At 43.8% G+C, this 10,075-nt stretch overlaps 1 protein-coding gene across 3 annotated transcripts in view; it reads right to left on the bottom strand.

Moving 5' to 3' along the window:
* Window positions 1-5,468: 5,468 nt before the first annotated feature.
* The window catches only part of FBXW11 (F-box and WD repeat domain containing 11), a 121,491-nt gene continuing 116,884 nt past the window's right edge, over window positions 5,469-10,075 (bottom strand). For all 3 annotated transcript variants that reach the window (XM_045551178.1, XM_045551181.1, XM_045551179.1), the window contains one exon: window positions 5,469-8,003. The gene's annotated coding sequence lies outside the window, so the exon portion shown is untranslated. The remainder of the gene's footprint in view (window positions 8,004-10,075) is intronic.

Genomic DNA, 10,075 nt, shown 5'->3' with positions numbered 1-10,075 from the left:
CTCTGTCTCAGAAAAAAAAAAAAAAAGAAATATTAGTCTGAGAGGAGTTAGCAGCTGAAACTACCCTGGGCATTACTATTCAGCTAGGATGCAGAAATCGAAATTATCAACCCCTTGGTGAACACAATTTACAGATTGGTTGACTAGAAGGCAGGGCAACAGAATTTTAAGAGCTTTAGCAGATCTACTGTGGATCCAATTCTCATTTTGATGAGGAAACTGGGGCTGAGAGAGCCAAAGGATGTTGTGCAAAGTGTTGCCAAGAGCTAATAGCCCTGCCAAGAGCAGGATGCTGGGAGGACAGTCCAGGGACACATCGGCTTGGATGTGGGGAGAGGGGAAGGACCCTGAAATTGGGCTGGGGAGAAGGAAACAGTGGGGAAGGCACCCAGCAAGACGCGGGGCTGGACCGGTGTCATGGGTCACCACCTTCAGAGTCAGACAGAGCAGGGTTCAGATCCTGCGCTCTGTTTTACTGCAGAGACGTATTGAAAGTCACTTCCTGTCTATGCCTCAATGCAACTGTTTATAAAATGTGGGTTCAGTTCTTCATTTAACTACAGTTCTTTGAGCTCTGTGATTTACCACACCCCAGAATGGCCTCTGAACAAGACAAACAAGGTCCTGGTACTTAGGAAGGTCATATTTCTGGTACAGGAAGTCAGAAGACATGTCATTCATTTATCATCTGCCTTTCTGTGTTGTAATGTAGGCTTCCTGGTGGCAGAAATATTTGTCTGTTTTGTCACTGCCTAGCTCATACCCAGCACATAGTAGGCCTTAATAAATGTGTTTTGAATGAATGCAAGTAAACAAAGTAATTGTAAGTACGACAGAGCAGACAGAACCCAGGTGCAATAGAGTGCAACATGGCTAATTAGATTACCTATCAGCGAACTCTCCTCTGGGAAGGGGGTATTTGAGCTGAGACTGAGTGATGAGGATGCAGCCATGCAACCAGCTGAGGGAAAAGCATGCTAGGCAGAGGGAACAGCACATGCAAAGGCCCTGAGGTAGAAATGAAGAATGGAAAGAAGATTCATGGGGCTGAAGTGGGAGTGACAGAGGGAAGCATGACACAAAATGAGACAAAATGACACAAAATGAGTAGGCAGGCAGGAGTGAGGTCACTGCAGACCATAACAAGGAGTTTGAACTTGATTCTGAGCACAGTGGCAGGTGCTGGGCAGGGCAGTGACATGATCTGACTTACGTGTTCAAGAGGTTGCCCTGCCAACTGCATGGCAGATGGATTTCAGCAGGAAAGACAATGGTGTGTGTTGCACACAGCATCTGGTACACAGTAGGTGCTCAATGCACAAGGCAGCTGCCGCCACCCCCGATGCCACTTCCACACTGGCTTGCCACTCTTTCCTCCAAGCCCAGGCTCTCTCTGGCTGCCCTCTGGGTACATAACGGACCTAGTAAAGCCAACAGGCGAAGCCTCGGGGAAAATCCTGTCCTCTGTTTCTGGTTACGGGAACAACCCCGGGGACGCGGGCAGGCACGCGGGTGAGGGCGGAGTGGGGCCTTCTGTTAAATGTTGAGCTGCTCCCAACATACTTTTCAGACATTCGCTTGCTTTGCCAGTCTCCTCCGTAAGAGACATGCTTTCGGATGTGTTTTGAAAAATATTCCATATGCTAATGGAATGTCACCATCTGCCAAAGAAGGCAGAGCTGTTTTTAAAGGAAAAACTATTACAGAAATGAGGTATTCACAGAGGGGCACTAAAGAGCCCAAACGTCGCTGACCTGAGTCTGACCTGGGCCGACTCGTGTTACCAACATGAAAAGGGAGTGAGAAAATCTGAGGCCAATTAACTTTCTCTCTCTCTCCCTCTCTCCCCCTTTCTCTCTCTCTCTCTCTCTCTCTCTCTCTCTCTCCCCCCCTCCTTTCCCCTCCCCTTCTTGGAGACATGATGAAATTTCCTGAAACAAAAACTCGCAGCCCGTTCTATAAAATGCTTTCGCCTTTGGTGGAAAAAGCCCCGATGGTCGCTTTTATCTCTTCATTCCTGAGGCGCAGGCCTGGCCCCCGTCTGTTTGTGCAGATGGGCCGCAGGGAACGTTCCCAAGGACGAGCCAGGCGAGGGCCGCAGTGGACAAGCTATCCGGGCGCCTGGGTGTTACTGCTGCCAGATCCTGGCCACGGGGACAAGCGTGACGCGGGAGTAGGTGTCCTGCAGGGTGATTAGCGGACAGGCATTGTCCCCCTGGGGGTTCCGGGCAGCTTGCAGGCAAGTGTTTGCAAAAGAGGGTTTTCCAAGTTCTGGAAGCATCCACCAGCCCTGCAAAGACAGCTGGTTATCACGCTGCTACCTTTCCAGCCCCTCCTGCCCACCTCTGTCACAGGCTTGTCCTCCTGTTCCTAAGGGCCGATGTTCCTCCAGACTCTTCCCTCGGAAGCCACCACTTGCCTCTGTCTTCCAGGCAGCCTGGGTCGGCCCCACTGGGACCTCTCTGGGGTACCCCCAGTGTCCACCCCCGAACCAAGCCCCATTCCCTGATCTGGGAGACAGGACGGCCCTGCAGCCGGCTGCCCACTCCAGGGGATGCCCGCCTCAAGGCCTTTGCGTCCCTGTCCCCTCAGCCTGGAACATCTCGTCCTGGCTCATCCCATGGCTGGCTCCTTCTTATGGCTGAGGTCTAGGATGAGATGTCCCTCGGGCCCAGCGTAGTCTCCCCACAGCTCTTCTCACGTCTGGATGTACCGCACTAATGCACGTGCTTGTGGGCACCGTGGCCAGCACTCCGCTTTGTCAATTTCTTCTAGAATGTACGCTTCCTGAGAGCAGGGACCTTGTGTGCTGCGTCCACCGTGGCCCCACTTGGTGGTGCATAGGCGACACGCTCTAAATACGGGTGCCATCCTCAGCCACGCCACCTCCCTCCACAACCAAGTCCCACGGTTTCCATCTCCTCAGGACCCCTCCCAACCACCCCCCTCACCTTCTCAGTGTTCTGCCATATTCCAGACCTCAGCATCTCTCTCCTGAATCTTGCCACTGGCCTTCTAACTGGTCACCTTAAAACGGGCCAGCGGCTTCCCCAACCCCCAGGATGGAGCCCCCACTGCTCAGCATGGCCCACAGGGCTGGCCACAGTCGGGCCCCTGCACCCATCCTGTCCAGCTCCTTGTACTCTGCCACACCTGTGCCTTGTCCAAGGCACACCACGCACGGTTATCAGTGGCCAAAGAACACATCCCAGGAACATTAGAGTGGAAGGGACGAGAGACGGGCACAGGCTCTGTTAGCTCAGAGGCGCTGCACAGTCTGATGCAGGCATCGTCAGTGCCCGCGGAGCGTGGAGAGGGAGATGCCAGGGCAGCGTGCTAAGACGCCAGCTGCGGCCACCAAGATGGCTGGAACCAAAGCTAAGCCCAGCTGCTCACTAACAAAGACAGAGGTGAGCCTCAGTTTCTTCGACCAGAAAATGGTCATATAAACCATGCAGGGTTATCGCAAGGGTGAGAGTAGCCATATGGCCCTGACCAGCGTCACCCACCACCGACACACACACCGAGGCATGACAGTCTCCCCTGTCCACTTTAGAGACAAGACAGTTAACTGAGAGTGGTACGTTTCGATCTCATTCTCTTCTCAGAAACACCCCCTGGGGATATTATAGGTTGACTGCCGTTCAAGCTGAATAATTCGTAATAACAAAATTAACGATATAACTCGGTGTAAACGCCTCTTCAGTTCTTCAAACTTGGACTGAATGCTTCAACAGGTCACTAACAAAAATGCTTAAAATCACATTAGTTCAGAGATGGTAAACTGGTGCTCCAGAGATTTACTTTTTTTAAAAAAATTAGTTGCCAACGTTTATACATTGGGTCCCTACATAATCTAGATTTCCAGCTTTTCTTGAAAATTTAGACTTGGGATCACGGGGTCTGCATTCTTGCAAGGCAATAGACTGTCCAGAGCTGGGGCGTGGATCCTCTAGGAGTCGACCTGATAAAACCTCCACTTTTATACACAGGGAAGTAAAGATCCAAAAGAGGGTATTAACAGGCAGCTAATTAGTAACAGGATTATCAGCCAGATGGCCCAACTTCTTCTCTCCTTGTTAACTGGAAAACAAACAGGCTGGAATGGTAAAGCACCACTCTAGTCTCTGATTATCCAAGGAATTCTACAAGATCGCTCTTGGAATCTCCTTAATTACGGGGTGCATTCACAGCTTTCAATTTCTTGCAGTAACACCTCACCTACTAGTAGTTACTGAACACCAGCTATGAGGGGAGGAGACAGGGCTGGAAAGGTTAAGAGCCAATCCAACACCTGAGCTCCTGTCCTTCCCACTACACAAGGCCTGGGTTCAATCTCTGCTGTTCATAATGATGAGACCGACCAAATCACTGACAATAGTTTATTACGTTTAGCAAAGGCAGGGATAGAAAGACCTGTGAAAAACGATAGTCACTACAGGAAAAGGCAAGAAACAAACTAAAACTCTACCCTGAAGGAACTGGCTAAATGAATTATGCTATAGCTTTATAACCAAATACTACGCAGCCATTAACGAGAATGAGGTAGAATTACAAAAACTGACGGGGGATGATCTCCTAAATATTAGACGAGAAACCAAGTTGCAGTAAAGCATGTATAGCATTCAAGAACATTCAAGAAAGAAGGGTGTGTGTGCATATATGTGTGTGTGTTTGCATGTGGGTGTATATGAGTGTGTGTGAGCATATGTGGGTGTGTTTGGGCTTTTTGGTGTATGTGTACACACACACACATACACATATGCATTCTTCTATGCACACAGGGGTATCTGCTGAATGATATGCAAGAAACTGGTTAATAGTTTCTGGGGGATTGGAGGGTCACGGGAGAGGGAGAATTACTTTATTCTGTTTTTGTGGCTTGTAAATTTTCTTAACCATGTGTTCTTATCCAAAAAGTCCACATCACCAGTTCGGTTGACTAATGGGCCATATCTAGGTAACCAGAAAGCTCAGCTACTACTCAGAAAGACTTCCGAGTGGAATCGTGAAGATACTATTCCCTCTGCTGTGAGTACTCAACCTGTGATGAAACTGATGAACTAAACGATCCCATTCCCAGTGCCCAGGTGCTACGGTGAAGAGGGCTGCAAAACTGCACCTCTCGCACCTCCACCCCCTTCCTTAAGAAGGGTGGGATCCACTTACACCTGGAAGCCACTTTTGACATTTTCATATTTTTACAGGGACTTGGGAAGCAGCGATGTGTGGGAAGCAGATTGGCGGGAGAAGAGTTCTCAACTTGCCCCCGGCTCCTGAGGTTCAAGTTAGCTTTCAGCAAAAGCCCAAGACAGGGAATTATATCATCATTTACAAAGTTCTCACAGGCCAAAAAGTTTGCTTTCCACCTTTTACAGAAGAATTTTTAAATCTATAAACTTTAATTGAATGCCACTGATTTCCTAATAGCATATAACAGTTTTTTCGAAAAATTTCTTAACAGAACATCAGAGTATTGCAACACTTTATTAAGAGTATTGGCTTTGAATTAGTAGCTGAAGTAACAATCGCATGAAGCCAGATTAGGTGTACTGCATAATATTCATACTTGATTTATTGACATTACTTAGCAATTTATTGGACAAAGGTCAAAGTTTTTGTTTTTTATTAAGCACATTCCACAGTACAAAGCTGTCATGAATAATATCTGTACAATTTAACAGTTTCAATAGCTGTTCAGACACAAATTTATTTCAAACAGATAATTGGCAAACATAATTAATTACAAGTTAGAATTAGACTATCCCAGTGCTTTAAAACATTAATATAGCAGTAATTTACAGTTGCTCAATTATGGTTAGCAAAATAAAGTCCAGAGTACGGCTGGGAATTACTATTATAATCCCAGAAAGTCAGAATTCCTTGGGTGCCAAAGTCCCCTGCTATAATTTAGTAGGCACAATTCAAAGGTTGTGTGCATATTCAAAGGCCATGATCTCCCAAGGAACAAGAGGAACTTCTATATTAAACATGCAAAACAACAACAAAAAAATCCATTCATTCAAGAGAATTACTTCCTCCCTTCCCCCTCTCCCTGGGCCTCCCTAACCATTTGATACGGAAGCTGTAAGATGAAGAGTGGTCAAAGTTCAATCACTTCTACAACCACTGTCAAGCTTACAACATCCACCTTATTAATGGAGGCTTATTTTTCACACTTTGAGACTCACTCTCCCCAAAACAGAAATTAATTTAGTAATGTGGGAGGGAAGGATGTATTTTTTTTAAAAAAGAAAAACTAAAAAGCAAAGCCAACTCAACAAACAAATCACATACACACACATTGATCCCCACACTGTTCTCAACGCAAAGGACAAATCAGAGCCCAGGGACTTTCCCTTTAGTAGTAGAGTGTGCTTCCACGGGAAGAGGTTTAATTTACAGGAGGTTGTTTTTATTGGTCCTTTAAAATATTATTGACATTCTTTGATCTTTGGAAACAATGGCAAGGGGCAAATCAAAACCTAATATTGAACAGGGGAAAAGGGTGCCAACCAGATGCCAACGTCCTTTCCATGCACAGTCAGTGCACCAGTGCCATTCACACACTGGGCTACAGAGCACTGGGGAGTTTGAGGACCTGCCAGGGCCACGGCAGTGGGTGACACCAGAGATGACTGGGGTGGGACGCATGGGCTTGAGGCTTTGCACCACTTAGGAGTGCCTCCCCCTCAGCATGGGCCTCTGAACCAGCCTCACCTGCTCTGCAGGCTCCAACACACAAGCAGGCCCTGCTGACGCCCTGGCAAGGCCGAGATGCGTGACTTCTAGAGCCAGGAAGCCCAGTCAATGGGGCCTTCTTGTTCTTCCCTTCCCAGGGAATGCACAGAATAATGATTTTTGACAGTGAGGCCAAATGATTGCTATGGGAGGTGACCGCTAGTGCTCAGGAGTACTTATGAAGAAAAGAACAACAACAACAAAAATTTTCAAGGTACTTCTCTATTGCATGTACTGCATAACAAATAAAACGTTTTGTGTTAAACTTTAGAAATGACATTTTAATACAAGATTCCCATTAAAAACACACACACCACACACACACAATGACAATGACAAAATAAAAACACCATATGAATACTGCAGGAAGGGTTCTAGGTAACCACAACAACCCTGGTATCAGGTTCTTGAGCCCAGCCCATGGCTAAGTGCGAACACACTCTGTATTAGTGTCTCAGGCACAGGGGGCCCTGACTCCAGCAACCTTGAGGTTAAACTGTTATGTACATTATATCTACATGCGGATACAGTGTTTTAAATTAGGAGGCAAGCACACATATAAAGGTGTTACTCTACCAAATATCAAGAGATGGCTGGGGGACAGAGAACAGTTAATAAATGAAAAAAGCTATATTACCTGTTGGGAGATAATATAACTGGCTTATAGTTCTTTAAATTAAAAGAAATCGGTACACAAACAAAGTATAATCCAAAAAATATTACTAAAACGATCCAGAGAGATGTTTCCATTGTCCACCATGTTCCTAATACGACAAGTCAGAATTAATAATGACTTGGACGGTCAGAAGGAGAATGCTAACTTCTGAAAACGAAAGCCCTGGACATTCTGGGTAGGTGTTTGGCACCCAAAATTTCACTGAAGAAGAATGCTGTTTCTTAATATCAGACCAAAGTGCAAAGCAATATAAATTAGAGGCCAAGTCTTCTCTTGCCAGTCGATTTACTTCTGTAAAACAGACTGTATGTTCCTTTTATATGAACAATTTACATTTGAAGCGTTAGATTTTTTTCACTGATGAGGGGAGGAAATGGGCTTCTGTTCTACTTGAAGTCGGTGAAGCTAAGGTATCCTTCTCAAAGTAGAGCCGGAATCAGAGGTGAGAAATGTCGGTACTTGAAGAGTTAGGCTGCTTTGCATCTACCCAGCGTCTAGAACCAATTCCAGCTTCGTAACTCAGCTGTGAATGAACTCCCTTAGGCATTTGGTAGCCATGTAGCCAGTAGTTCAAGACTAGAAAACCCTGGAAAAACAAAAACAAAGGGCTATGGATGGGTATTCTGGTTAGACAAAGATCTATATGCCACACCCCATCCCCTTTCACACATACACATATGGACTGCTGACAGATTACTACTTCTCAAATATTTAGCATTAAAAATAGAAGCTGCAAGTTGTTTTGAGTGTACTATATACCAGGCATCATATTTATTTAAAACTCTCAACAACCCTATGAGTAGAAACTAGTATGATACTCACATCACAAACAAGAGAACTATGGATCAGAAAGGTTAAGTGTTTACTTCCGAGAGTTAGCCCTTAAGTGACAGGGGATTCAAAAAGATGCCTGACCCTATAAGCTGTCATCTTTCAGTGCTGCTGCTAAAAGTATGCATATAACAAAATATGCTTAATATTAGACTTCATATTTAGCACAATCTTTCATGACATGCAGAACCTACAAGGCACCGTCTCATATCCTAAAGAGAAGAGCCTTCATCTATTACTGTGAAGCAAAAATATGCAAAAATTATCCCTTCTAAATAGAATGCTAGTAATCAGAAATTACTTCTTTTTCAAATAAATCATTTGTAAAAGGACAACACAGTGTAGGGGAAAAGACCACTGAATGTTCCACTTTTTTTTTTTTTTACCATGGCTTTGAGTCAGAAACACATTTTAATCACAATTTCTACATTTACCTGTGTATGTATATGTACACACACATATACACACATCGAAAACAGAATATTCATGAGAATATTTACCATTACTATGTATAATGCAGGTTGAAATTTTCTATTCTAAATCAAAACAAAGTCAAATCCCACTCCAATTACATCACAGTTACTGATGGGTCACCACAACCTTTTCCAAACACTACACTAAACCATTGGCCAAGAAAGTCTTTATGAAGTCACCTTAGGTCTAAAAAATTCTATGCCCCACACCCCTCCTCCCCAAAAAAAAGAAAAGAAAAGAAAGACTTTTTAAAGCTTGTATACTTTTTTTAAGGCACGTTTCCCAAAAGGTTGTCAATTTTCATAAAGATCAAGAATTCTAATAAGCCTTCTCAATGAATTCACGAATGATTAAATTTCATTTACCACTGTTTTCCCATTGAGGATATTTAGGAGTACCTGAATTATTTTGAAAGTATTAACACCCAGAGATGAGAAGGGGGCACTCTCAAACGCTGCTGGTGGGAGTATAAACTGACTTAACTCTTCTGCAGGGCAACGTGACCCTATGTATCAAAGCCTTTAAACGTGGTACCTTTTAACCCAGACACTCCAGGCATTTCCAGAATCTTATCCAAAGGTAATAAAGGACTGGGCAAAGATTAAGCTTAAAAAATGATCATAGCACAGTTCTTTAAAATAGCTAAAAGCTAGGGGGTGGGAAATATAAATATCTACCAACAGGGCATATCCAAACAATTGAATGATGATTAGGAACGATAATTTAGACAAATACTGACATTACCAACATGTAACAATTTTATAATAAAGAGGGAAACAAGCATTTAAAAACATGTATGGTTATAAACCATAATTTCAGAAAGCCTGAAAGGATATATACAAAGAAGTTAATAGTGGTAAACCATGAGTAGGAGTTTATTTTCTTCTTTTGGCTTACCTATTTTTTTAAATTTCCCCATAATGATTTTACATTGTTTTGTAATAAGAAAAGAATAATTTTTCAACTACTATATATACATACAGCTCTTAGGAGTTAGTAATTTTTTAAAAAAATGACTCGGCCAATAAATCTATTGTTACATTTCCTGACACAGAGATACTCTTACCTGATATTTTAGGGGTGACTATTTTACTGCAAGGTTAAATCATCATTAGGGTAATGTTTCTTGTTATGCATAAATCTCATAGTATCACATGGTAATAATTTTTTTAATGTTACCATAAATGAAAAGAATTTGGAAAAAAGCAATAAAATCTATAAAGTTAACTGCCAAGGTTGTCAAAAGTAATTCACTTTGAAGAGACAAACACATTTGGGGTTTTATTCCTTGTGCTGGGATACAGGGAACCACTACCTTAAAAAACAGATAAGATTTTTCCACTGACTTATAAT

The sequence above is a fragment of the Lemur catta genome, chromosome 5, assembly GCF_020740605.2.
Source record: "Lemur catta isolate mLemCat1 chromosome 5, mLemCat1.pri, whole genome shotgun sequence".
In the NCBI taxonomy this organism is placed as follows: Eukaryota; Metazoa; Chordata; class Mammalia; order Primates; family Lemuridae; genus Lemur; species Lemur catta.
The sequence above is the reverse complement of the archived record's forward strand: the minus strand, read 5'-3'. Positions and strand labels throughout refer to the sequence as shown.